The sequence below is a fragment of the Piliocolobus tephrosceles genome, chromosome 6 (genome assembly GCF_002776525.5).
Source record: "Piliocolobus tephrosceles isolate RC106 chromosome 6, ASM277652v3, whole genome shotgun sequence".
Taxonomy (NCBI): domain Eukaryota; kingdom Metazoa; phylum Chordata; class Mammalia; order Primates; family Cercopithecidae; genus Piliocolobus; species Piliocolobus tephrosceles.
The window spans coordinates 98,601,907-98,629,799 of NC_045439.1; the positions used below are offsets into that span (position 1 = coordinate 98,601,907).

The 27,893-nt window shown below is 46.9% G+C and overlaps 1 protein-coding gene across 11 annotated transcripts in view; it reads right to left on the reverse strand.

The window, feature by feature from the left end:
* NTRK3 (neurotrophic receptor tyrosine kinase 3) overlaps positions 1–27,893 on the reverse strand; it is a 390,942-nt gene that overhangs the window by 319,475 nt on the left and 43,574 nt on the right. Inside the window, exon 1 of one of the 11 annotated variants that reach the window (XM_026448343.1) lies at positions 21,760–21,912. The exons of the other annotated variants lie outside the window; for them this stretch is intronic. The gene's annotated coding sequence lies outside the window, so the exon portion shown is untranslated. Of the gene's footprint in view, positions 1–21,759; positions 21,913–27,893 lie in introns of those variants that run through there. 11 annotated transcript variants of the gene reach the window in all.

Genomic DNA, 27,893 nt, shown 5'->3' on the forward strand with positions numbered 1-27,893 from the left:
GTGCATACTGTCTGCCTGATGGAGTTGTTGCGAGAATTAACTGGATTCATTGGTTCCAAGTTCCTGGCCCATGGATTGCATTGAATCCCCATCAGCTCCAAAAAGATACTATTTAAAGACGTGAAGTTCAATCTCCCTGCTTGCCTTCCTAACTCAGTTTTCCTCTGTTCCCTTTCTTTCTTTTTCCTATTCAGAATTTCCTAAGGGCTGGCCGTATTTTTTTTTTTTTCCTTAGTTATTGCCCATAAAGACAATACAAATGATATGGCTTAAAAAAAGGAGGGGGTGGCTGGCTGGCCAGCGGGCATAGCCAAGGAGGGACACACACCTACTTCCAGCATCACCAGGGTCTAGACCCTGGAAGCTGTCTTTGGGTGACTCAGAGCCCAATCCCTCCTGGAGTTTAAGAAAACCAATGGCTTGATTGGGTGGAGTTGACTCCAGAGAGTGGGGGCCACCTAAGTATCCTGGAGTCACTAGGGTGTCATGAAAAGAATGGGAACCTGGCAGTCGAGGACACAAACTCTAGCTTCATCTGAGACTTCAGGACCCAGTGACTCTGAGCCAGCGCTTCCACCTCTCTGGGTCTTGAATGTCTTCATTTGTAAGAGGAGAGTTGCACTGGATCAGCAGTTTCTCCCCTTTTCATCATGAAGATCTCCTTTTAGAACTTTGCCCCAAGAGATCCCATGTTTAAGGAGTTTATGTCTAGCCAGCACACTACATCTATTAAGTGCTAGTTAATTAATCTTCTTGGATTTATTAATCAGAGATATAAATCACTGTTAACCAGAGCTTTTTATCAACAGACACAAACCCGTGCTAACTGATCCAGTGCATACATTCCAGCCCAAAGCAAAGAAACTCAGTATGCTGTCAGCATGAGGTTTGTCATGGGTATGGATCTGATTTCTGGGTTTATTATTTTTATATTGACCAAATTCCAGAAATAAACACCCCTCATTAATGCTTTTGGGGTCCCCAGGTTGAGAACCATTATGCTATTGATTATCAAAGCCCTTTGCAGCTGTAAAGGTGTATGAAAGATGCCCATTCGCACACACCTGTGATCCCACGAGGCACCAAAGAATCTCAGGAAAAGGCCTTCCACTGCCCACCCCATCCTCCCAGGATTTTACTCTGATCAGTGGCCATGAAGTCTAAGTACTGTCTTAGTGAAGAGTGCAGAGAGGTGACAGCTCATCCTGGGACAGAACTAACCCAGGCACACTCTGTCCAGAAAAGTGACAGCCACCTTCCCCAGACGTCTCCTCCCCCGCACCACCACACCCGTAGCTCTGCCATCTGCCACCAAGTCGAGTGAGAGCCAGCAAGGCAGCAGGACTATGGCTGCCAGGGTCTCTGGAAGCATTTCAGAGCCACACGGTGACAAGGTATGCTGAGAACCTGTTTTGTACCACATTCTCTCAAAGTCCCTGCTGAGCAGCCAGAGACACTGGCATCTGCTGGGGACATGGACCAGGTGGCCAGGTTGGTACTGGATTCCAATGCCAAAGTTCTCCCTGGAAGCCTTACAGCCCCAGAGCAGTTTGGGTGGTCTGGTCCCACCATGGCAGGGAACCTGGCAACATTTCAGATGAAAAGAGCACCAGAGGAGTAGAACTATCTGTGTCACCAGGTCCCCCAGTATATTCCCTGGGCTTTGTAAATTACCAAGTAGATCACCATGATTGTACAGAATATTTCTCATTCACAGAAGCCCAGCTTCCCATAAGGATCTGCTCCCAACAAGCAACTTTGTTCCAATTGTTTAAATCAATGAAATCATTTTTGTCAGCCCACATTAGAATTCCATAAATGTGTTGTTACAGTTGAGTTGTCAATCATTACCATGTTCTCAAGCCTTACCCTTCTCAGCCCTCACGTCCTTATGCCCACAAATTGACCCTTCCCTGACTTATGCACACACTGAGATATGGCAGAGAAATGAATGAACTCCTTGATGCAAAGAGTCCTCCAGTAAGTAGAATGATGGTCCCCATCTCCTCCGCTAGGTAGGTCTGAGTTTTCCTAAATCAGGAAATGGCATTTTTATAGCCACAGTACAACAGTGTGAGTAGGAGTCAGGGCTCTAAGGCAGTAGTCATCAAGCTACCAGCCTGCTGCCTGCTTTCCTGCAGCCCCAGAGTTAAAAATGGCATTTACATTTTTAAAAATCAAAAGAAGAATTATATTTTGTAACACATGAAAACTACACGAAATTCAAATTTCCATGTTCATATTCATTCATTTACTGTCATCTATAGCTATCTTCAAGCTACAAATAACAGAGCTGAATAGTTGCTACAGAGGCCATATGGCCTGCAAAACCTGAAATATTTACTTTCTGTCCCTTTAGAGAAAACAGTTGTCGACTCCTGCCCTAGAAGCTCATGGTCAAAATGCGTATCCTGGTCCCATCAGTGTCCCTATCTATGTGCCCTGTCCAGGTTACTTCTTCTGTCTGTGCCTCAGTTTTCTTATCTACTAAATGGGGATAATAAAATAACTGCCTCCTAAGAATGATGTGAAGAGCAAAAGACTATGATAAAAAAGGAAACTCCTTTGCATTGTGGGACACACATAAGTCCTCAGGAAGAGCTGGTTGTGCTGATTATTTTCCTCCTGTGCCTTACAGAAACTGAGCAGTCTTGTTCTCAGTTTTCAAGCTAAAAATGGCATCAGGCTTCTGCTGGAAGTTGTCATTTCTCCGCAATCATTGATAAAAACCCCATGTGGCGGAATGTAGAGGGGTAGGAAACCTGTCATTCATGGCCTCCAGGAAAACTGTTCCAGCAGGAGTTTATACAGCAGGTTCCAGCAGGTTCAAGGAGTGCATAGACACTGCGTCAGAGCAGGTTCCGAGGAAGAGCAGGAGGATGAAGATGAGGCCCTGACATTTCTGGATGGCATCAGCTGAGCACCTGCCAAGTTCTCCTATGACTCACCACTTGGTACCCAACCAGGAGGGTCAGCGTTGTGACTCTGCTGGTTGGTGTGTGTGTGCTACTAGGGAGACCACCACTTTTAGTGAAAAGGGCAGGCTCTAAAAAATATAATATAATATTTTATATATATACTATATATATGTATATATAGTAAAAGAGCAGGTTTGGTTTGCTTTTGTTAATGGTAAGTGAGTACCTCAACCCAGCACAATTACACGTGGCTTCCCCTTTTTTGTGATTTTCTGGGCTGTCCAGGTTGTTTTCATTGAGCATTTATTTTGTTGTTTGAAAATCAATCAATACTGTCTGTAATCCCAGCACTTTGGAAGGCTGAGGCGGGTGGATCATTTGTGGTCAGGAGTTCGAGATCAGCCCAGCCAACATGGGGGAACCCTGTCTCTACTAAAAATACAAAAATTAGCTAGGTGTGGTGGTGGGCGCCTGTAATCCCAGCTACTCAGGAGACTGAGGCAGGAGACTCGCTTGAACATGGGAGGCAGAGGCTGCAGTGAGCTGAGATCACACCACTGCACTCCAGCCTGGATGACACAGTGAGACTCTGTCTCAAAAAAAAAAAAAAAAAAAAAAAATCAATACCTATTCACTTCTAGAGGAAAGCCAGGCACCTAAACCTTGTGGGGGTGGTGATTGGTTTCCCTGTTCCAGGACCACAGGCTGGACCAGCTCATCCCTGCCCGGACATCTTACAAACCCACTCCCACTGTGGAGGAAAATAATTTAGAGCAATGCCCAAGGGACTGTGCAATTCTACAGAGTGCATGGCAGTAGCCCCCACAGGAACCTGCAGCTCTGCTCTCAATCCGGATGTCCCGGTCCAATCAGAAACAGAGAATGGAGGGAGGAGAAAGAGGGCAAAAGGTGGCACATCAGGTGCCCACTCCTACTTTAAATAAATTACCTCCATTTTAGTCTCGTAATACATGGGTTCTCAAAAGGAGGCAATTTTGCCCCCCGGCAGACATTTGACAATATCTGGACACATTTTTGGTTGTCACAGCTGGGGAAAGAGAGTAACAATGGCTTACAGTGGGTAGAGAATAGAGATGCTGCTAAACATCCTACAATGCACAGGACAGCCCCCACCACTAAGAATCATCAACCCCAAATGTCCACAGCACCAGGATTGAGAAATCCTGCCGGGCGTGGTGGCTCAAGCCTGTAATCCCAGCACTTTGGGAGGCCGAGACGGGCGGATCACGAGGTCAGGAGATCGAGACCATCCTGGCTAACACGGTGAAACCCCGTCTCTACTAAAAATACAAAAACTAGCCGGGCGAGGTGGCGGGTGCCTGTAGTCCCAGCTACTCCGGAGGCTGAGGCAGGAGAATGGCATAAACCCAGGAGGCAGAGCTTGCAGTGAGCTGAGATCCGGCCACTGCACTCCAGTCCGGGCGACAGAGCGAGACTCCGCCTCAAAAAAAAAAAAGAGAGATCCTGCTTTATTATATAAAGCTTCTGCCTAAGAGGGCTATTAAAGCAAGAGTCTCATGGCTTAAAACAACATCAATTTTGAAAATGACTGCTTTGCAGCAAACACTACCAGGCCTCAGGCCAATGCAAAAAAGTCTGCCTCTAGGTCACTGAGTCCAGGTGAGAGAACAAAACGGGCAAGCCACAGCTCCCAGGACCCTCTCAAGTCACAGGCATTTCTTGAGAGGAAATGACGGGTGTGTTGGCCTGCTGGACCATGACCCAAGCCAGGCTACACATTCCAGAAGCAATAGTGGTCTCTTCTTACCATCTCTGGCTGGAACCCACTGGCCAAGAGCCTTTTCTCTCCACTGAAAGTTCCTCTCCTGGATTTCTCATGCCTCTTCATTCCATAGAAATGTGAAATGCTCCATTCAGAAAATCAGCTCAATGCCCTGCTCCTACCCTGTCACCACTGCCTTTCCATTGCACAGAGCCACTACTGTGCCAAGAGCTAGTGGGCACCACTTTTCCAGAGAGACGGAGACAGTGGGGCATAATACATGATGACATTGACCTCCAGAGCCAGAGTCAGGCTTAGGTCAGGAACTCAAAAACCTCAGTAAGGTCAAGGTAGACCTCTGGGATCAAGATCTCATGATGCTGCCAGGTGGGCTTAGAAGGGGAAATGGAGTCAGGGAATGGCCATGCAGAGCTTCTTCGGCAATCCTAGAAAATCAGTCGGAAACACAGCCACTCTCAGCGACTCACAACAGCAACACCAGGTCCCAGAGGCCCAGGACCACAGATAGCTGCCTCATAGCCATTTTTATAATGGAACATGGCATAAATTAAATATTAATTGATACATCCATCGGGAGTGCAAACATCCTTTGTGCTAGAATAAATCAGATTGCAATTCCTGTTTTGTTTTGTTTTGTTTTGTTTTGTTTTGTTTTGTTTTTGAGATAGTTTCACTCTTGCCGCCCAGGCGGGAGTGCAGTGGTGCAATCTTGGCTCACTGCAACCTCTGCCTCCTAGGTTCAAGCAATTCTCCTGCCTTAGCCTCCCGAGTAGCTGGGATTACAGGCACGTGCCACCACACCCAGCTAATTTTGTATTTTTACCAGAGGTAGGGTTTCACCATGTTGGCCAAGCTGGTCTCAAACTCCTTACCTCAGGTGATCCGCCTGCCTCGGCCTCCCAAAGTGTTGGGATTACAGGCGTGAGCCACCATTCCCAACCAGATTGTACCACAGTTTTCTCTTCTTCCTTCTGTTTTGCTTGGGCCAGTATGAAAATGAATTGGCAATCTCCAAGCATCCCAAAATTGGATGGTACAGAATGTGTGGTCCATATTTTAATTAAAAATATGTCATGTGGATACGTTTAAGAGTTATTTCTACCTTCAATATTTAATGTTTCATGTTTACTCTTTTTCTATGCAGAAAACTGTAGAATACAAAGACCTGTAGAATACAAGATTTGCAAAGATACAAAGACTACCATCTAACCCCAGAGGACTAAGAAGATTGAGGAAGTACACAACAGGGACAAGGCACCCTTTACCTGGCAGAACTCCCCTGGGCAGTTGGCGAGACAGGAGCTTGGTTGGTGGAACTTAGGAACATCCTTCCTTGCTCTACAGGTAGCAGGCCTAGTATTGCCTCATTTTTCTAAGCTTTTCCTCTCTTGCTGTCAGATTGCTGTTATCTTCACTGTGACTTCTCACTGCTATTAACGAGCTCTTCTTCATAACCAAACTTTCCAGACAACTAAATTTAAATGCAAAACCCTTTGCATTTTCAACTTCCTTGCTGGGTATTTCTTTTTTCCACCTAAAATGCATTACACACGTCCTTGCCTTTTTAAGCAGAGTAGACAAATCATGATTTACATTTTCTTGATGACCTTACATCAATACGACCAGCCTAATGAGTCTGCCAGGCTATAACACAGCAAAACCCTCAGAAGTTCCTGAAGGATGCAGAATTTGTAGCCCTACTACAAATGGCCTTACCCTGATATGATTTCCTATTCCAATGGTTATCACATCCATTTTATCTATTTTCTGGCTTTTTCTTTGATATTAGGCTGCAGGCCATCACCTTTTAAGCTGTCCCCAGGGCCCCTCCTCCCTCCAAATGTGCTGTGCCCAGTCTCCTCTGCAGCCTCTTGGAGTCCAATAGGTAAAAGCTGGCACCTGGAGTTAGGCTGACATGGAGATGACAGGCTAGCACGGGAAGCCAGATGCCCTCAGGCCAGTTACTAGAGCTTCTCCAGCTGTCAGTTTTTCCATAGCAAAACTAGTTGCGGTGAGGGTTAGCGAACGTAATGCCTAAGTCCTCAATTCAGTGTGGATGCATGGCACTAGTGGAATAAATAGCTGATTCAATTTGTATTGTTAGAAATGCATGTTAAGTAAGCATATAAGCATAAATAGGATCTAAGGGAATATGAAAACATTCACACACACATACATGCACATGCATACAGATAGGTAGATATTTGCCCTTGTTTTCATATGACTTTGTTTTGTTCCTCCTTTTGGATAACTGAAGTTGCCATTTAAGTGAAGCTTTCCTGGAGGTGCAGTCACAGTTCATATTTACATAGTGGTACCTAAGTGTACACCACTAACTTTATGTCAGAATACTGGCAAGAGGTAGCTGAAGCTGATGTTTCCCCGGGATGTGTGTGTGTGTGTGTGTGTATGTCTTGACACAGAGTCTCACTCTGTGACCCAGGCTGGAGTGCAGTGATCTCAACTCACTGCAAACTCTGCCTCCCAGGTTCAAGCAATTCTCATGCCTCAGCCTCCCGAGTAGCTGGGACTATAGGCATGTGCCACCATGCCTGGCTGATTTTTGTATTTTTAGTAGAGACAGGGTTACACTATGTTGGCCAGGCTGGTTGCGAAATCCTGGCCTCAAGCAATCAACCTGCCTAGGCCTCCGGATGTTTTTTATATGTGAGTACTCTACTCCTCCAACACAAAATTCAAAAGCTTCAAAAACAACAAGATTGCATACAGGTGTCCCTTCTCTCCAGCTAGTGCCTGCAGAAGCTAGTCTGGAATTCCATTTCCTAACAAGTCGGCATTGGAGCACACACATGCCTGAGTGCGTGTGTGCACACACATGCACAATGTGCTGCGCTTTTGACTCCGAAGCCTTGTAGGGCAATGAGGAAATTGATTTGTTATCCAGGCATATTATGTCTAGTGATCCAGACAGCAGCATTAGCTTTCAATTATCTGATATGTTTAGCATTATAAACAAACCGTCTGGAGCAACAGCCCCATGATGCTAAGGCATCAAGGGGGCTGGGGAGGAGCTGCATCAGATCATGCTAGACAAGTCACCCGGCTCTCCCTCCCTTGACAGCTGTTGTGGGGGACAGTGTGCTAGATGCCTGGGGAGCCAGACCCTAGAGCCCCAAGCAGTCAGGGCTTGGAGCAGCTTGTGCCAGTGACCCCAGCATGCCAGCACCTTAGCACACAAGCCTACGAGCAGCTGTGTGCCAAGGACCACGGTGAACCAGCCTCGCATCTGGGACCACCCCCGGGACCACAGAAAGGAACATTCAGATCATGCAGTGAACAGATGGAAGATGACAGCATCTGTGCTGGCTTCCTGATCAATTCTAAAGCATTGTGCCAAGAACGAAGAATGTTTGTGCACACACCTGTGTTCTGCAGGTGCAAAGATGCTGTGTCTCCTAACAGGAAAAGATCAAGGGCACATCTTCACTGCTACTCCACTAAGAAAAGGGCTAACTCCCAGGAGTGAGATTTCTTCTGGGAGCCAGCCAGTTCACTGGGGAGTCCAGGCTATTGTGGTTGAACCCCAGCCTGTGGCCTCCTACCCTACCTCTCCCCAGCCTATCGGCTTCTATTTTTACTGCTGCTGCTCGGGCTGGCACAGTATGGTAACCCCAGCTTGCCTACACATCAATGCTCCAGGTAACCATCACCTATTCTAACCTGGAGAACAAGCATCCTGTCCTACCTGGCCTCCCTGCTTTCCCTCTTCTCCAACAATCTACATTATTGCAACCACTGTCTCCTGCCTAAAACCCTCCAATGACTTCCTTTGGCTATGACAATAAAATCCAACTATGTCCAGACATCACTGGGAAGCCACCCATAAGATCCCGCTCAAGCTGGCCACCAGACGCCTCCAGGGCTCCTTCTCTGAACACACTCTCCTTGTTTTGTGGACTCCAGTCACTGTGTCCTGTCTCTGGTCTTTAAATATGCCAAGCTTATTCCCAACCTGACCTCCTACATGAAACACTCATCCTTGGCTTCTTTCAATCCCTCAAATCTCCACTCAGAAATCACCTTCTCAGAGAAGCCTGTCCTGACCCTACCATGTTAGCAGCCCCCGCGTTTCCCCTCCAGTTGCTCTGTGGCACAAACTCCTGTTTATGTCCTTCACAGCCCTTAATAACCATCTGTAATTGTCTTATTAGATTATTTGATTATGTGTTTGCCATCAGTGTCTCTATATTAGAACCATAATGCATGAGAACAGAGATCATATCTGTCTTCCTCACCATTTACTCACCCCCAGAATCTCAAACTGGGGCAGCTACCCCTGAGTAAGTATATACCTGGAAAGCCATCCAGGACAGTACTACATAGCCACCCAGCTGTCCCACCTCACTGCCAGAGGATCTCCACACTCAGCACCTGCACGGCCCTCACCCTGGCCCCCTGAGCAGCCCAGAGCCCTGGTCTGACCCTACAGGCACCCTGAACTTGATCTCTGGGGAGGGTTGTGGCCCTGAGCACACCACTGAACATCCCACCCAGGGACAGACATGCTGGGGGCATAACTGCAGGGCAAAGCAGCAAGAGGAAGGCGATCTCAGAGCTCTCAAGGGCCCCATATCCAGAGCTCCCTCCCAGGCCCAAGTCTCTGCTTGATGCCCACTGTCAGGGTCAGCAGTGGGGAAGTAGGAGGGCCCCCCACACCAGACAAAGAGGAAGCAGAAATGCCCTTGGCAACCGGATACATCTTTTCCACCTTTCCTGTCCCTACATGACTTCACCAAAGCATGAGTTTTCTAAGGCCAAGGCCAGGAGGCTATGGTTCCAGTGTTTTGCAAGTAGTGACCACAAGGCGAATAAATGAATGAACCTCCAAAGGGATCAATGTCAGACCTTAACCATTTAGCTATCAGTTTCCCATGTGGACTTTCTACCCAGCCTCAACCTTTCCCACCTTCTCAGGAACACACTCATTTTTTTTCTCTTCCTCTTCCCTACCCTCAACTCTCGGTCTGCTATATTTTTCCATCAACATACAAACATCTTCTAGGAAAGCCCATCTACAAAAAGGAAACAAAAAAAACCTCCTTGACTCCATGTCCCCCTCCAACTACCAACTCATGTATCTACACCTCTTTATGGTAAATGGTTTAAAAGAATCGTCTACACCTGCAGGCCCTTCTTCCTCACCTCCCTTTGGTTCTCCATCCCAGTTTGTCATCTGTCCCACCACTCTACTGAAACTACACTGTCAAGGTCACCTGTGATTTTTATGTTTGCAAATCCAATCGACTCTTGTCTGTCACCCATTATTCAGTTACTGGGTAGCATTTTACCCCATTAACCACTCTTTCTTCCTTGAAACATTCTTTCTTCCCTGGCTTCCTTGACTACACTCTCTCCTGGGTTTCCTTCTACTCTCTGGATATTCTTTCTTAGGCTCCTTTGCTGATGTTGTATTCTTTGCCTGATCCTTAAATATTGGAGTCTCCCAGGGAGCCTAGGGCTCCTCTACTCACTTCCACTCTCATGAGCCAAGGTAATCTCCCCAAGTGCTCTGCTCTGAGCACCATCCTTGTGCTGATAGCACTCAAATGTGCATCTCCAGCAGAACTTTCCCTGAGCTCCAGATGTTTAGCTGACATCTTAGCAGACCCAATACCAGCCCCTGCTTTCCTCCCAGTGAGCTGTGTCCATATCAATAAATGGTACTGGTATCATGGAGTTGTCCCAGCCAAACCCTGTCATTGATTCTACCCTTCAACTCTATCTACTTCTTGCCACATCCACTATTATCACCTGGGTCCAGGCCACCATCACCTTTCACAAAGACCCTTGCTCCAAAACATGACTACTGTTTCCACTGCGGCCCACTTAAAATCTGTCCTCCACAAAGAAACCCCAGTGAATTAGTTGGAATATAAATTTAATCACGCATTCCACCAAACCAAACAAAAAACCTCTAGTGGCTTCTCATGCGCTTGCACTCGGGAGAAAATTCAGACTCCATCATGACCAGCAGGATCCTTCCTGATGTAACGTTTGCCATTCTCTCCTCAGCTCAAACCTCCCTCCCTATTTATTCACTTGACTTCAGCCTCACTGGTCTCCTCTCAGGACCTTTGCATTTATTTGTCCCTCGGCCAAGATGCCAGCTTCAGGATTCTTTTGAAATGTCACTTCTTCAGAGAAGCCTTCCCTGACCAGCCTAGCTAGGGTCATTCTCTGAACCTTCCTCTAGATCAGTAGTGCTCATGCTCAAGTCAGGGGTGGATTGTGCCCTCCAGGCTTGGATTGTCTGAAGACATCAGTTTTGATTGTCAGTATTGGGGCAGTGCCACTGGTGTCTAGCGGGGTGAGGCTAGAGATGTTATTAATCTCCTACAATGCACAAGACACAGCCCCATCCCCAAAAGAGAATTATCCATTTCAAAATATCAGTAGCAATAAGGTTGAGAAATGATGCTCCAGATAACTCCTTTATTATTACTTGTCAAAACCTCTGATTATGTCACCTATGTGTTCACTTGTTCACAAAGACCCTTGTGTCTCTCTCCTAATGCAATGCAGGTTCCCTGAAGGCAGGCAACCTCTCTTATTCACTATTGTATCTGCAACACTCATCCAAGTTCCTGGTACATAGTAGAAATTTTAAATAAACAAATTAATAAATGAGTGTCCCTCCTCAGAACCCTGTGACCTCGCAACAAGTCATGAAAAATCTGTGGTTACCAAGGTCTTGATGGGGACAGCACTTTTTCCAACCACTTGAAGAGTCTAAAGTATAAAGGAGCAAGCTGTGCCCATGGGATTGGGGTCAGAAGGTTGGAACCCTTGTAGCCCCTTAGAGAAAGTCTCCTCCTGTCTACAGATGAGAATCAAATCATGTTGATTACAAAACCTCTGATCCTTACTAGACATCTCAGCTTTGAACCAGGGGAGAAAATGGAGGCCTTTGATCAAGAGTAAAAACAGCCTCAGGCAGGGAGACAGACATTGATTTTGACCCTTACTCCCCAATGGGTCTTGGGGGAAAAAGTCTGAGCGAGAAGGAGTTTTGTCCAGGCCTGAGCAGCTGGCTTGAAAGTAATCCAATAGTGCGAGCTCTGTGCCTAAAATCAGCCGGCCCCAGGGGTTCTGAGAGTGTTGCCCTTCGGGTGGCCAATTTCCTTAGGAAAATATGAAATGGCCAGGCCACCCTTTACTGAATTATAAAGCACTTATCACTTCTTTAATAACTACCCGCATGGAGGACTTAATTCACTCAATATGGAAGTTATAAAGGCGAATTGGTAAGTGAGCATTAAGCTCAAGTGCATTGCATAAAGACTTATGAGGGCAATATTTTCGCCTATTAAAAGGGTAGATTTTCTCACTGCAACTCTGCCTCAGAGTTAATGCAGAAAAGTCACTCCAAAGCTTGGGGCATTTTCATTGTTAGAGGATAAGTTCAGGTCACTAGGAGGAAAGGGAGTCCTTGACTTTGCAGGAATAATTATCGCGGAACCTGAGGGTGTCAGTGTGATTAGTCAAGGTAAGCATCAGAAAGACAAGATCACATTTGTGGTGGCCAGCCCTCTCTTTCGTGCACAGCAAGCTGGGATGCAATCGGGCCACAGAGAAGAAGAGAGAAATCACAGGATGAAGAAGGAAGGGTAGGCTGGAATGGGGGCTGCAGAAGAATGTGGAGCAGGGGCTGCAGGAGGAAGGCAGGCCCTGGGGCCAGCTCCTGTAAGACCTGAGCACTGGGAGGAACACCGACTTACATCTGCAGCCTGAAAGGAAGGAAATGATATTCACCTTTGTATTTTGTAAGGCAACCAGCTCTGGAATTTCTGAAGATTCCAGAGGGCTCCATTTAAGGAGCTGGAGTGGTAGCCTTCCTCACCCAAGTGAAGGAAATGCAGGCTTCTCTCCTGTTCGCTTTTCCCTCCCTTGCTTCAGCATTGCCACCCATTTCCTTTCCTCCAGCAATAAACCGTCTGTTCTTTTCCTCATATACTCACCCTCTCTCTCCATTCACATGACTTCAACTGCTGCCTAATTAGAGATTGATTCCAGTTCTACAGCTCTACCCTTGATGCCTAACCTCTCCCCTGTCCTGAAGTTCTTGTTATCACAATACACATTCCCCTCAACTCTTAAGAGTAAATATGGACAGAATGGCTCACTCTTACCACCTGAACTTTCCCAAACTACCTTTACTGAGTGCTCCTGACTTGAAACATGACAGCAGAGATGATGAGTCAATTTTAACTTATGTACAATACCAGTGGGTTGGCAAGAGCTAACACAGAGTGCTGTGATTAGAAGAGGTCTGTGGTTGAGCAGGACAAAAATAATAATAATAATAACCCCTGTGATCGATTAGTGATGTCTGCCCTGGGCACAGTACATGGAAGGACCATGAAAGTACCATCCATTGACCACATCTACTCAAAAGGCTCTGTGACATCTTTTCTTTCTCAGATTCAAGTCCCATCAGTCCCTTCTTCCTGATATTGCAAGTAACTTCTCTTGTCTTTTTATTTCTACAGTTTCTATCTTAGACAGCCTCATGCCCAGAAGGATATGAGGACCTCTTAGCAACCCTTTCAGCTTTCAGCCTCTGAGTGCTAACCTGTTCTAGGCTCCATTTGTTTTCAAAGATGACATCGATCCTGTCCCCTATAGGCCCAAGACATCCCAATGGCTATCAAACACCTCACACCAAAGCAAACTTCTATTAGGAAGCCTTAAGCCTGCAGAAAATCCGAAACTGAGGAGAAGGGACTATAAACAGAGCTATAGACCCTTTGAGGATGGAAGCAACTTTTTCTCTGTTTCCCATGTCCAAACCATTACACTACTGAGATGCTTTCCTGGGGCTTGAATCCAGTTGGAAGCTGAGAAGAAAGGGGATTGCTAATGGGACCTGTGTAAATGGCTTTTGTATCTCTCATTCTTCTTGTCCCCATGTGTTCTCATCTTTCTCTCAAAGAAAATAAAACATCAAGCTACTCCAGGGAGGTGTGCTCACTTCCACAGAGAAGTCTACCTGCGAGGCATCATCATGCCTTCTCCCCTCTGGTTCTTCCCTGTACTATTTTTGGAAACGGTTTGGTATAATGAAAAAACAACAGCTTTGGGGTCAGCACTGGGTTTCACTTTCCAGCCTGTCACTGACAAGCTAGGTGACCTCCCATGGCCTCAGTTTCCTCATCTGTAAAATAGAGATAATGATGTTGACCTCATGGAGGCATCATAACAATGAACTAAAATAGTGTTTGTAAAAAGCCCAAGCACATTCCCTCTGAAATATGCTAGGGCTCAAAGAATGTTTATTTTCCTCTCCAAGAAGAAAAGCAATCCTTGGGTTGTGCAGGAATTGAGGTCAGGATCTGGGGCCACCATGGCAGGGAGGGTAACCCTACTTGCAGCTGCAGGGGCTGAGGCTGTGACAGGCATGTAGTGTGAGACTCTTCTCAGCCACCCCCTTCCCATCCTTACCCACCGCTTCCTCCTCCGCTTGTAACCCAGCCTGCACTTTGCAAGTCAGCCAAACAAAGCCCTGGCTTCCCAGATCTGGTTCCCTCCAACATTCTCTGAGCCATGGTGCCTCTCCCTGCCCAACCCTGGCTACTCAGAATGTCGGTGGAGCTGAATGTCTCCTTCTGGGGTTCCGACGTGCCACATCTTCCTCTCCACTAAGCTTTTAACAAACCATCGCCACCTAGTCACAGTCACTCAGTGATCCCAGCCTCACCGTCTCATTACTGGGAAATTTTTCTAGGTGGCTGCTAATGTATGTATGTAATCCTGTCACCTGTGTGTCTAGGCATTATCTGCCCGGCTTCCCTTGTGAGAGCATAAATTCCTTGACAACAAAGTCTGCTGCATTCTATTTATCTTGCTCACCCTCCTTGTGCCCCATGCTCAGTTCTGCGCTCAGTGAGTGTTCAGACCTCGCAGGAATTCCTAGAAGCTTCTCCTTGAAGCTGAGACCAGGTGGACTCCAACCTGCAGTGGAGAAGAGCTATCTAAGTAGCCAAGGACAGGGCTGAGGCCCAATGCTAAGGGCCCAAGAAGCACAAAACAGAGAGCTGAGGAAAGACGCTGACTGACACACAGTTCTCAGAGTCTCATCCTGCACAACTCAGCCAGATGTCTTCGCCTTTGGAGAGCCTTCCTTGGCCCCCTGTTTCTCAGTCACAAATTCCTCTGCTGTGCTGTCCATCATGGAACTAGGGCTGATATTTGAGACAATAACACTTCATAGAGCACAAACTCAGGACCAAATGGACGTCATCTCCTAAGCCAGGCACTGATCCTTAGTTCCTGGATCCAGGGATGGGGTGGGGTGGGGTCAAGGAGGTATCAGGCTGGAATGGCTGGTTGACTGGAATATTGGGCATCATCACCTGGGGAGCTCAGGGAGCAAATATTTACCCTTTACTATGGAAGTAGCTCACTACTTTCACAACTTCCAGGCTTTAACTGATGTAAGCTGGTGAGAGTCCACTCCAAACAGAGCCTGCGCCTCTCCCAGGACACTCATGACATCGTCCTGTACTCTTCGACATGCCTATCTCCTCCACAAGACTCCTTGGGGCAGGGACTATGTCTTTTATCACAGCATCCCTGGCACCAAATGGGGCTCCTGGCTCCTAAAAAGCCCTGGTAAATGTGGCATTCCAACATATCATGGTGGGTAAGAAAGATATCAGGGCTTGAGTCTGTTTGGGACTGGTCTGGCTGACCGTGGCGCTTAGTGTGGTGGATCTGGGAAGATGCAGCAGGAGTTCTCCTTCCCAGAGCTGTCAGCTTCACCCTTGGGCAAGAGCATTTAATATCCTGAAAGGAATTATCCAAATTAGTGAAGGGAGGCCCGAGGCACCATCCCAGGAGCCCCATGGTGGGGCAGGATGGGGGAATGCAACAAAGACTCTAACTGCCCCTCTTCTAGGGAGCCTGGTGGAGCACATCTCCTGGGACTGACTTTCTGCGCTGCACAGAGTGGAAACCTCAAGCTGAAAGGGGTGTCTGTGCCCTCAACTCCGGCACCTGGGGAAAGTGTCTGGGGAGACCCAGTCTTTGGCCCTCACCCCTGCAAGCATTCTACCTCTCTAGGTCAGTAGCAGCAGGGTTTACTCAAAGATCCTAGGGGCTTGGGAATGTAGAACCCCACAGCTGGCTCCTGAAATGGAGTTCAGCAGGATAGCCTGGGCCACCACTTCCAAGAAAGGAAGTGGTGCTGGTGCCCAGTAAGTAAAGAGGAAAAAACTACAGGTGGGAGGGGGAGTCAGAGCCAGAACACTCCAGGATTCTCAGGTCCAACCCCAATCAGCTCTCTTATCACACTATGCACAAGGAAGAAGCGCAGCCCATGGCTATCTGGATAGTGGGTGACCGTGAATAAATTGGCAGCATGATTGAGCCCAGGCTCTGAGCCTCTGGCTATAGAGCTCACTCATGTCCCCCTGCATTCACCACAAAGAAGGACTCGATGGCCAGAAGCCATTCATCAGTCCCCACCTGCCCAGCCTGGCTGCCAACCTAGAGCCCATCTGTACTCACTGGGTTCAGCTTCTCACAAGCCTAGCTGAGGCTGGTCTATCCAGGCCTAATCCCAACAGCAGGTATGGCCTGGAACTCCACTTCATTTATTTATAAAGTACCTACTATGTGCCAGCTCCCTCTGCCTGGTATCTGGTGTTCCTAGAGAGATTTCCCCTCCTACACCACTGACATGGTTTGGCTGTGTCCCCACCCAAATCTCATCTTGAGTTGTAGTTCCCATAATCCCCACGTGTCATGGAAGGGACCCTGAAGGAGGTAATTGAATCATGGGCAGTTACCCTCATGTTGTTCTCGTGATAATGGGTGGGTTCTCACAGGATCTGATGGTTTTATAAGGGGCTCTTCCCCCTTTGCTCAGCACTTCATCTTCCTGCCAACATGTGAAGAAGGATGTTTTTCTTCCCCTTCTGCCAGGATTGTAAGTTTCCTGAAGCCTCCCCGGCCATGTGGAACTCTGAGTCAATTAAACCTCTTTCCTTTATAAATTACCCAGTATTGGGCAGTTCTTTATAGCAGCGGGAGAACAGACTAATGCAACCACCAAGCTGCAGCCCTCCCTCCAAGCCTTCTGGAAGCACCCTAGCAATATGACAGGGTCTCTATCACAGGCTCTGATTGCCACTTCAATGAGATGCTGAAAAGCTGAGACAGGAGCCCTGCCCAAATCCCAGCTGCTCAGCTAGGCTCTAACAATGCAGTGAGCACACCATCATCTTTCTTTTTCCTGGCAGATGGACTCAAGTCCTGCTCACACTTTCTCATCGCATGTTGCTAATGGCTAATGGACCAATCTCAAACCATGTAGATCCCTGTCTGCCCCGTTGGAATCACAGCATTATTAATTTTTGGTTAACAACAGGAGTGCTTCCCAGATTCACCACACTAAGCGCCACGGTCAGCCAGACCAGTCCCAAACAGACTCAAGCCCTGATATCTTACCCACCATGATATGTTGGAATGGGAGTGCTGGCTAGACTCTGGGGACCAGCTCAGCAGCTGGCCAATTTCCCTTTGACCTGAGCCCATCTATTGATAGTTTTCTTCCTTTTCCTTACCAGCATGCCACTGGAAATTCAAAATGACTAAAAGCTGCATTTATGAGTGTGCAGACACCTACCACCCATGGGTCTCATGGGCCTTGTCCCTGGGCTCTAAGGGTGTGTGAAGCCACCATATCACGTGCAATTCAAGAATTCAAAACCTAGGCCAGCACAAGACTTGCATCTGAATTCTATGACGGTAACAAACTTCACAGTAGTCTTCAGTTCAGACTCTCAAGGAACCTGTGTGACAACAAACCCTCTCTTCCTGCACACCTCGTACATGCTACAGGAGTGCAGAAAGGTTAAGGTGCAAATGACCCCTGAGGAAAACACTCCCAATTCACATCATCTGGACACAAAGGCCATTCCTTCCAGGCAGAGAAGGTTGAATCTCCGCTGGTCTCTGTACTTAAACCTGTGAGGTGCTAGCTCTGCCTGCAGGTATCTTGGGGTCCCAATACTTCAGACACCATGATGTTGGGCTTTTTCTTAATGGAAACTGCCTGTTTCCCAAGGATCCCCTGTCTGCTGGGTCTGCTCATAAAGGGTTCTTTTCATGTCCCTGGAATAAACGCTTGCATAGGACATACAGAGCTCTTCTTACTTACAGCAGCTTTATAAAATACATTTGAATAATGTCCCAAGTCACTCTCTCTTCTATTTCTTCCCTTATTTCTTTGTCAAAGATGGTGCCCTTCCAACAGGTCTGGATTCCAAAAAACAGACTGTATCAAGGCCTAAATGTGAACATCTATTTGCCTCTGAAGAAGGTCAGGGTTCCACAGATTAGGATCCCCAAACTCTCCAGGTGACTACTGCTGGCCAAAACCTTCTGCTGGTCTTCGTTTCTTGCCTTCCAGGTCTTCTCTTGGCTAATCCAAGCCTAAGTGGGGAGGTATGAGGGGCTTTTTTCTCCACCAGCCTGTATCTCAGCAGCCTTGCTCGGGCTCTTCCAACTTCACTTCCGTTCGACATCTCCTCCACTTCATTGACTTTCTCTCCTGGCCTTTCCTTTCAATCATTCATCTTCGCATTTGGGAGACAGGGTTCCTCTTCCAGCCAATAGCTCTGTGCAGTGTGAAGTCATAGTTGGCAGCAACAGGCAGAATGCCCCATTCTCTAAAGCAGAAACCTCAAAGAACCCAAAAAGTGAGTCAGTGTTTCCGAAAGCTGTCCCGTGCTCAGCTGTGTGCTCTGGACAGTCATTTGGGGGAGTTATAGGGATACAGATGCCCTTTTGACTAAGCGACCCATTCATGTTCATCTTCAGGGTGTGACCAGTTGGGCCCCAGATCTGTCCCTGTCCTAGGATTCCTCAGGGGCTGCCTGCAAGTTTCCAGTCCAGCCCATCTCCTCACCATGATTTGTCAGTTGCGTAAAGTGCTGTCCTGGAGAGAAGGACGTTCCCAAGGAGAGCATCGACACCTGCGTGTCCAAAGGCTGAGTGTGACCCATGAGTCTTATTTCCCACAAAGGTGAGATCCGAGAGCTAACAAGACCTAAGACCACAAGGTAAAGAAGGAAAACTAGCACTGCTGATTCCCTAGGAAATAAAATGCCCCTGGCTAGCAGGAGAATCTGGTTGGGCAGGGGCTGGATGAGACACTGCAAAGCTTGTCCAGCAAACACTATGTGTGTCCCACTGATATCCCTCAGACCTTCCCACTTTCTGATGCTAGCTGGCTCCCAGCGGCCAGCACCTGCTTCTCTCTTCCTGAGAGCCTTCTCTGGGGTGGGCCAAGTGTCTGCAGGGCTTAATACCCCAAGAGCAGCCCTCCTAGAGATGATGGTGGACAAATATCCCAGATCCAGTTTCCCACAGTGATTGCTAGCTCGGTAAACACTCTTCCTGGCTTCCCATCTCAGGTCCCCATTCCCTGACCTAGAAGTCCTGAGATTACTTCCCAAATAAATTACTTGCCCTTGAATATTTCTCTCAGGGTCGGCTTCTAGGGGTTCCCAAACTAAGACACCTTTTTGTCTACCAGCTGCTACACATGGGAACCCATGTATGTCTTTCCAGTTCTGTCTCCTACCACATGACTCAGACCCCAATAATCCACTTAAAAGAATAAAGAGTTGCACTGTTTGTGCTTTTACTGCATGTCAGACTCTGCATTTACCCCCCTAATCTCATTTCAATCCCATAACCACCATAATGAACAGGTTTTATCATTCTTGTTTATAACGAAAGGCACCAAGTCACCAAGAGGTTGAGTGACCTTCTCAAACCTCACACAGCTAAAAGAGGTTGATTAATGGGTATGGATATACAGTTAGATGGAAGAAATAAGATCTAATGTTTAATAGATTGGTAGGGTGACTATAGTTAACATTAATCTACTCTACATTACCAAATAGCTAGAATAAAGTAATTCAAATGTTCCTAGAATAAAGAAAAGATAAATATTTAAGGTGATGGCTATCCCAATAACCCTGATTTGATCTTTACACATTATATGAATGTATTAGATTATCACATGTACACCAAAATATGTACATCTCTTATGTATCAATAAAAATATTTTTTTAAAAAAAAGGAAAGGTAATTTTTTAAATTTTACTTTAAGTTCTGGGATACATGTGCAGAATGTGCAGGTTTGTTACACAGGTATACATATGCCATGATGATTTGCTGCACCTATCAATCCATCATCTATGTTTTAAGCCCCACATGCATTAGGTATTTGTCCTAATGCTCTCCCTCCCCTTGCCTCCCACCCCCCAACAAACCCCGGTGTGTGATGTTCCCCTCCCTGTGTCCATGTGTTCTTATTGTTCACCTCCCACTTATGAGTGAGAACATCTGGTGTTTGGTTTTTCTGTTCCTGCGTTAGTTAAGCAAAGGTAAGTTTTTAAAGTGAAGTCCAGATACAAACTCTCCTCCATTGGATTCTGCAGCAGTTGCTCTTAATCCCAACAATCTATCGCCTTTCAGGAACCTGGTCTCGCCAGTCTTTGGATTTCTCCTCCTTCTGGCATGCCCTCTCCCCTATTATCTTCTAACTTGAAAAAAAAAAAAAAGTCTTGCCTATTTCACACAGTTCTTGAGATGATTCAACAAGTCATTGTCTATAACAAAAACCACAATAAACTATAACACATTATAGAAATGTAGGGAAGCCAAATTTTGATCACTTCTATTCCTACAATCAGTCATTTCTAATGCTACTCACTCTACAAACTCTACCCTTGATGTCCTGATCCTTGGCCAGGGTCTCCTTCAAGCCTTATCACAGTCTGTTTTGGCATCAGAGTTTTTGCAGATGTATCTTTTCTCCCCTCAGAAAGGCCCTTTCCTTTGCACCCTGCTTGCACCCTAGGAGGTGCTAAAAATTCTTTCTGAATGAACTAATCAATTACATAGAAGTGTGGGAATGGGAGCCCGCCCAAGCCACAGACTCTCATTCCACACATCCAGAGCTGCTGGTGAAGGGAAGCAAGGCTGCAGTCACTGGACAAATATTCACTGGGGGCGTGTCACCTGCTGGGCACAGTCTCTGGCTCAGGCACATTCATCAGGTGTCAACTCTCAGCAGAGCAGGGCTACCTGAGTGGTGAGGTACAAGCCCCTCTCCCATTGGATCAAACTCAGTTGGATCAAACCACTTTGACAGGAGGCGAGGGAAAAGGAAAGGAATATGATGGGGAAGATGATGCATCTCTGAGATTCTTGTTACAGTCTGGGCAATATCCTGCATCAGTCCTGCCCTTCCTACCAGGAAAATCAGCATTCTCAGAAGTGCTGAGAAATTGGAGAGAAAGAAGAAAACAATCCAGGGCTGACATTGACATGCATTAAAAGTGGTTTTCTCCCTCTGCTGCTAAGCTTAGCATATGGTTCTGTATATGGTGGGAAGACGAGGGATCTGGATTCAGGGTTTAAGATGCATTTCAGCTGGAGCCTTGATGCCTTAGTGCCCGTGTGCGGTGAGAAACAGAAGGGATGACAGACTTCCCTGGTTCAAGAGAGCGTGGGGCAATGGCAAGCCAGAATGTGTCCACCGCCCACACTGGCCTATGTGTGCCTCAGCTCTCAGACCCTCCCATCTTGCCAGCTAGGCCTTTGAGGACTCTCCTGCAAGCATCTCCCCAAGGTCCCACGGAGGTCCAAGAGCCCAGCATGGCAGTGATGCTCATGTGAAATCACACTTATTATGTGATCTGCCACAGATCTCTTCCTAGATGGCTACGAACTTCTACAGACACGAGCTCTGGTATATCATCCTAGGGATACAGGAAGCCAGCCAGTCACAGCCCTCTATTTCCTGAGCACCAAAATGTAACTAAGCTGCACATAGCCCCTCTTCTGAAAAAGGGCTATCCTAAGCCCCCAAACAGTGACTCCAGGGTCAGTCCTCTCACCCCGGTTTGGCCCCTGTTCATTCTCCAGGCCTTGAATAAATAAAATGGTGAGTCTGACTACAAGGGAAGGCTCCTAAGGACTTTGCGGATGGGAGGGCACACAGGTTGACCAGAGTCTCCCAAAACCCTGACCTACCTACTGTAGTCGAACCGGCCCCTAGGTGTGTACAGGGGACAAAAGCATCCCCTGAATCCCTCATGCTCCCTCCTGCAGACCTGGAGGGTGCCTTGTGAATGGACAGCTTAATGAAGAGGGGTCCAGTTGCAACAGCTGCCGACCTCACCTTCCGGGATCTGCTCAGCCCCACTTTCCAATCCATTCCCCACAGCAGCTAGAGATGCCTTGGAAGACACTTTTTAAAACTCTCCAGAAACCTCAAGGGGTTCTGGTTCTGAGGAGAAGCCCACACTCCTTACAGTGGCCAGGCGGGCAGGGCTGGGTCTTTCATGGCTCACAGTTCCTTTCCCTGCTCCCACCTTGCCCATAGCCCTGCAGCCACAGCCATCTGTCTCTGCATCAGCGGCCCCACGCAGGGCTTTTGTTAGTGTCTGCTTGTGCTTCTCCCTGAGACTGTCCCCAGACACACCATTGCACCTGGTCAACTCCTTCAAGTGTCAGGGGAAATGTGCTTCCTCAGGGAACCCCAGGTCCAGGCTTGGTCAGCGCCCCAGGTCTATGTTACCCAGAACCTTGTTTTCCTCCTTCAGAGCACTTGTAGTGAAATTCAGAGTCACTGGCTTAGCATCTAGCTCTGCCCTGACATTGTGGGTCCATCAGGGCCTGCTTTATTCCTGGCTGTATCCCCAGCCCTCGGGCCACGAACTCAACGGTATTTGTCAGGTTGCTTGATCCTAACAGGCTGGTTTCACAAGAAGGTGATGGCTGGGACTATTATATTATCTCCCTCCAGGGAGTCCCCAGGCACCTGCCTACAGGATGACACTGTGTGGGGATAGTTGTCCCAAGAGCTAGGTGGTGGAACTGTCTTCAGTGCTGAGGCAGTCAGGAAGGACAACTGAGCTACCCATAGATGTGACTCTTTCCCCCCCACACCTTCAACTTCCTGCCCACAGCCCAAACACACCCTTACTATGTCGTTTCTCAAACACAATCCCAATTCCTCCAAAAGCTTCTGTTAAATCTATCTGAAGAGTTCAAGATAAAATACACACAGCTGTCCTGTTGAAGTGGTTATGTGCTATCACTGTGGCCTCATCCAGTCACAGAGACTCAGGTGGCAAAGCAGTGTATTAGGGGGACAAGAGCTTTCTTCTCTGGAGAAGGATACCCTGCCTCTTCTTTGTCCTCTCAAAGGTTTAGTACCAACCATGCCACAGTACGTGGCAGAGGCCTCTGCTACAGGCAAAAGAAGCACGTCCTCAGACAAGGCTTTTTTTCCCAGATAAGCCAAGGCCCCTCCTGGCTTCCTGGAGCTATCATCAGCATCACCCTCAAACAGAGCCTCAACAGACCAGGGCCAAGTGTGCTCAGCTCACGGGAGATGGCAGAGATGCCATCAGATATGCAAAGATTCTCAGCCCTTTCCTGGTTGCCTTTGAAAGCCACTGCTCCTGTGGACACGAGTCATCACATTCCATTTTAAGTTGAACAACAGGTAAGCTTGTGGATCCTGAGAGGCCAGCCTGCAGAAACTTCCTATGGTGCATGGATCCCAAAGGCATGAGGTAGGCAAGGTTACTTGGTTTGCTTCGATGCCACCCCACTCCCTGCAATGGGATCTGCTGCAGTCCTCCAGTCACTATGGCCACGACATCCCTCCAGCACGCCTGGATCATAACCAAGGAAGTGGCAATGTCAGAAACAGGAGACATCCCCTCCAAACAGCCCATCCCCAAGGTCTCCCAAACACTGGCACTCTGTGTGCCCAGGAAGGTTTCCATCTCTCAAAGTCCACTTCTTCCCTCCCACATTCCTCCCACACTCAAGGGGATCCTTCATCTCATCTGACTCCTGCTTGGTCTCAGCCCCTTTGGATGCTCCATTTTAGCTGGAGAAAGGGATATAAAATGATACCCCTCTAAAAGGAATCAAAATAGAGTGGACACAAAGGAAACGAGATTCACAGCGAGAAAGCAATTTGACATTTGCGCGATGCTACGTCATTGTGTTTCAGGCTATAAAGTGCATGCAAACCACCTGGGCATGTTGTAAAAATGCAAATTCTGACCCATAGGTCAGAATGAGGCAGGGTCTGAGATTCTGCATTTTTAACAAGCTCCCAGGATGACTGAGGTTGCTAGTCCATAGAACACACTTTGAGTAGCAAGAGTCTGCCTGCACAATACCTGGCCACAGAGTAGGCACTCATAGTGATTTGCTACGTTGAGTTAAACTGCAGGAAGAGCTGGGTTTGATGGCAGGACTCATTAATAAACAGCAAGTGGTAAGCTGAAGCAGTCAAATAAACCAATGGTTCCCAATGCTGGCAGCACATCAAAATCACCTAGGGAACCTTTCGAAAATGCCAATGCCTGGGGCCCACCCTCAGAGATTGTGATTTCATTGGTCTGCAGTAGAGCCTGAACATTTGTATTTTTTAAAGGTTCCTTAGGGGGATCCTAGTGTGCAATCAGGTTAGAGGGCCAATGAATTCAATAAAACGATGTCATTGCCTGCAATGTGCCGAGCATTGTGCCCTGAGTGAGGCATTGGACATACAGAGTTGAGTGGGACCAGGTACTGCCCGTGGCGAACTTGAAGACTAATAAGGGAAATAAATCTATGTGTAATTATAATGGAAAAACTACTATTAGGCATAATTCCATAAACTGGTTTGAGAATACAGATGAAGGAAAAACTGATCCAAGATGGGGGAAATGAGAGGAAAAGGAAGACAGTGACGAAGAGGTAGTGATATGTGGGCCTTAACGGATACATAGGAGTTTTCTAGACAGACAAGGGAAGCAGCTGCCCCAAACCTCTGTTCTTCCCCATTATTGGTCATGGGGAGATGATGTTTGGCCAGCAGCTGGTGTCCTAAATTCTAGGCAGCTGCCTACTGCTACCATGGGTTGATAAGGAAGGTGTATGCACAAAGAACAGGTTAATCCAATGTGTGTTCTCTTATCAGCTGGTGCTGTCTGGAAGACCACATGGGAGTGGCCAGGATGCCCTATCAGTCAGAGACCAGTCAGGAAAACGGAATTCACATCCTATACTTGAGAGAGGAAATTTAATGGGGAAACAGGTGACATCTTGGAGTTGCTGAAAAGCCAAACAGGGAGGCACAAGGAAACCCAGAGATGAGCAATAGCAGGAAGACCCCAGGCTGAAGGGATAAAAGGAGGAAGTGGTGCTGTGAAGCCCAGGGTCAGAGCTGTTTGGCAGGAACCAGGAACAGCAGGGACTGCCCAGAAGAAGCTGCGAATACTAAGAAACACAGCCATTGCTAAAGATGCAAAGACCATTACCCAGAGAGTGAGGCAGGGAGCTTGCCCTCTCTGTTCCTGACCACAGATTCAAACAGTTTCACCCACTGGCCAAACCCAGCCCCCAGCCAGTTGGCAAAGGGTCCTGGGAGATGTTGTTTCCAGGGGTCAGGACTTCAAGGGTAGGGAATGGATCTGGGCACTGACAGGTAAATGACCGACTCATTCTGGGCTTCTGGCAAAAGCAGGCTAAATATAGCCCGCATCCCCTCCCCTACCTTCAAAACTCTATCTTGCCAGCCAGTGCAGTCCTGCATTGGATCTGGGGATCTGGGGAGGCCACCTGGCAGGTCACATCCAGCTGTAAATACTGTCTTCTAAGTGTCCTCATGGTGTTACACAAATAAATATTATCAATTTCTCTGTATGCAAAGATGTACAAGTGTTTATGAAGCACTGCCCCAAGAAAAAGCTAAGAAAGAGGGATTGAAGGGAGCCCACACCTAAGAAGAGATGTTTCTCTTAAATAGGGAGGGCCTCTCAAGGGGAGGCAGCCTCAGACCCCTCTAACTGTGCTGGGAGCACCAGGAGAGAAGCAATTCAAAGAGCAGCCTAATTCCAAAACAGAGAGCAATGACCTGATCTATCTTCCTTGCAAAACTCTGAAGATGGAAGAAATTCTTAAAATGAAACCCAAAAAAGTCTTAGCCTCAGGTTTTGAAAGAAATAAAGGAATGCTACAGAATGCCCTGTATCTCAAGCAGTTGTTACTCTGCAATTCCTCAATTGCTTTCTTGCCTTTGCATCACGATGGTTTGGAACTGAACAAACTGGCCAGAGGGAAAGCTCAGATGCAGTAACAACTCTCCTGGGTGGTGCCTCTGAAGATGACGCTGCTGGGTCCTCCCCAAGGCAGGAGAGAGCTAACACCTGGAGCAACTTGCCCCTGGTTTTATTTAGAAATTCCTCTAAGTTTACCGAGTCTTTAGAGAAAGCAGAAGCCTTCTCTCATACAGCTAGTATCACTGAGTTCTTCTGATTTATTTGTAAATGGATCATGAAAGCTCGTCCTCAAAAGCTAACCAAAGAACATAACTTCTGCCTCAACTTCCACCAAAGAGTGGGCTCCTGGGACAGCCGCCACCTTGGATGGAAGGCAGCTTTGGGAGAGACAAACAGAGCAGTGAGCAGGAAGGGAGACACCCTGCCTGAGACCCAGAGCAGTGAGATGTTCCACTGAGAGCCCCAGCACACCATTTTCATTCAAGTAGCATTTATGTACTCCACTCATTAAAAAACTAATGCACTATTGTTTTAATTGAGGACAAATTTACATAACATAAAATTAGCCATCTTAACATGTGTAATTTAGTGGCATTTAATACATTCACAATGTCATGCAAACATCCCTTCTATTTAGTGCAGCATTGTCATCACCCCAAAAAGAAATCCTACATCATTAAGCAGTCACTCCCCTTTCTTCCCTTTCCCTAGTCCCTGGCAACTATGGATTTACCAATTCTGGACATTTCATATAAATGGAATCATAAAATATGCACGTGTGTTTGTATCTGGCTTATTTCACTTAACACGTTTTTGAGGTTAGGTTCATCCATGTTGTAGCATGTATCAAAATGTCACTCTTTTTTATGGCTGAATAATAGGCCGTTATAGAGATAGACCACATGTTTATTCATTCATCAGGTGATGGACATTTTGGAGTGTTTCCACCTTTTGGCTATTTTAAATAGTGCCACTACAGCCATTCATGTTTATGTTTTTGTTGAAATACCTACTTTCCATTCTTTTGGGTATATACCCAGAAGAATTGCCCATTTTTAAAGGATTTGAGAGAAGACATAATATAAAATAGCATAACTAGGAACGTAAGCAAAATAGACTTATTAAAAGGGAACAAAGGAGTAGGTGTTAACAGGAGCCCAAGGTGAACTAATTGTCACAATCAGGCACTGAATGTGGCCACAGGTTTCCTTGCAGCTAAGGTGAAAAGGGAAACAAATCAAGTCACTGCAAGTCAGCTGTAGAGATAAACATGTTTTCCCTGACACTACATCCACAAAAGAACCTGTAGCATAGATCCTTCTATAAAAGATTGTGTGTGACATTGCAGAGAACATGTTCTTTATATTTCTACAAGAGATAGAAATGTTCTTCAAATGAGTGGTTTTGTTTTTTCTTTTCTAATCAACTCTATATGGCTCATGAACACATTTAAACTGTAATTCAATAAACCCAATTTTGTAGAATAAAGCAAATATAGCCCAGATACATTGCTTTATGAATACCCAATTTATTACATGAATCAAATGTGAGGAATCCCAAAGAAACAATGGTGGAAGCATCCATTAAAAGTCTCTAACAGTTCATTTCTTCAGCATGTCTCTGAATTCTTTAACATGTGCCCATAGTGCAGACATTTTATGCTGGTGGTCAAAGTGATAGCCTTTAGCTTAGATATGAGGCAAGGTGTGTAAAGGGTAAAGTTGCCATTTAGCTGTGGATGTTCACAAAACACTTCTCTGTTGATGGGCCTCATTTCTACCCGAAAATACTGTAACTGAGACCTGCACTTGGGGGACCTCTGACCCTCCTTTCTCCCAGCTCCTCCTACCTCTCCAGCCTGGTAGATGCTTCATGGAAGCTGTTTTGGCTGCTGCATCACACACACACATCCCAGGCCCCCATGGCCAGCAGTATGTCCCACTCTGTGGCTGCCACTGGCAGAGCAAAAATCCATCAGACATCCAAAGAAGATCCATGCCTGAAGGGGGAACATCAGGGCCCCTGCACTGAGTGGAATCCAACTCCATCCTCACCCTATACTGAGTCAGAAACAGCCCCAGGAAACTTGGTCACTGC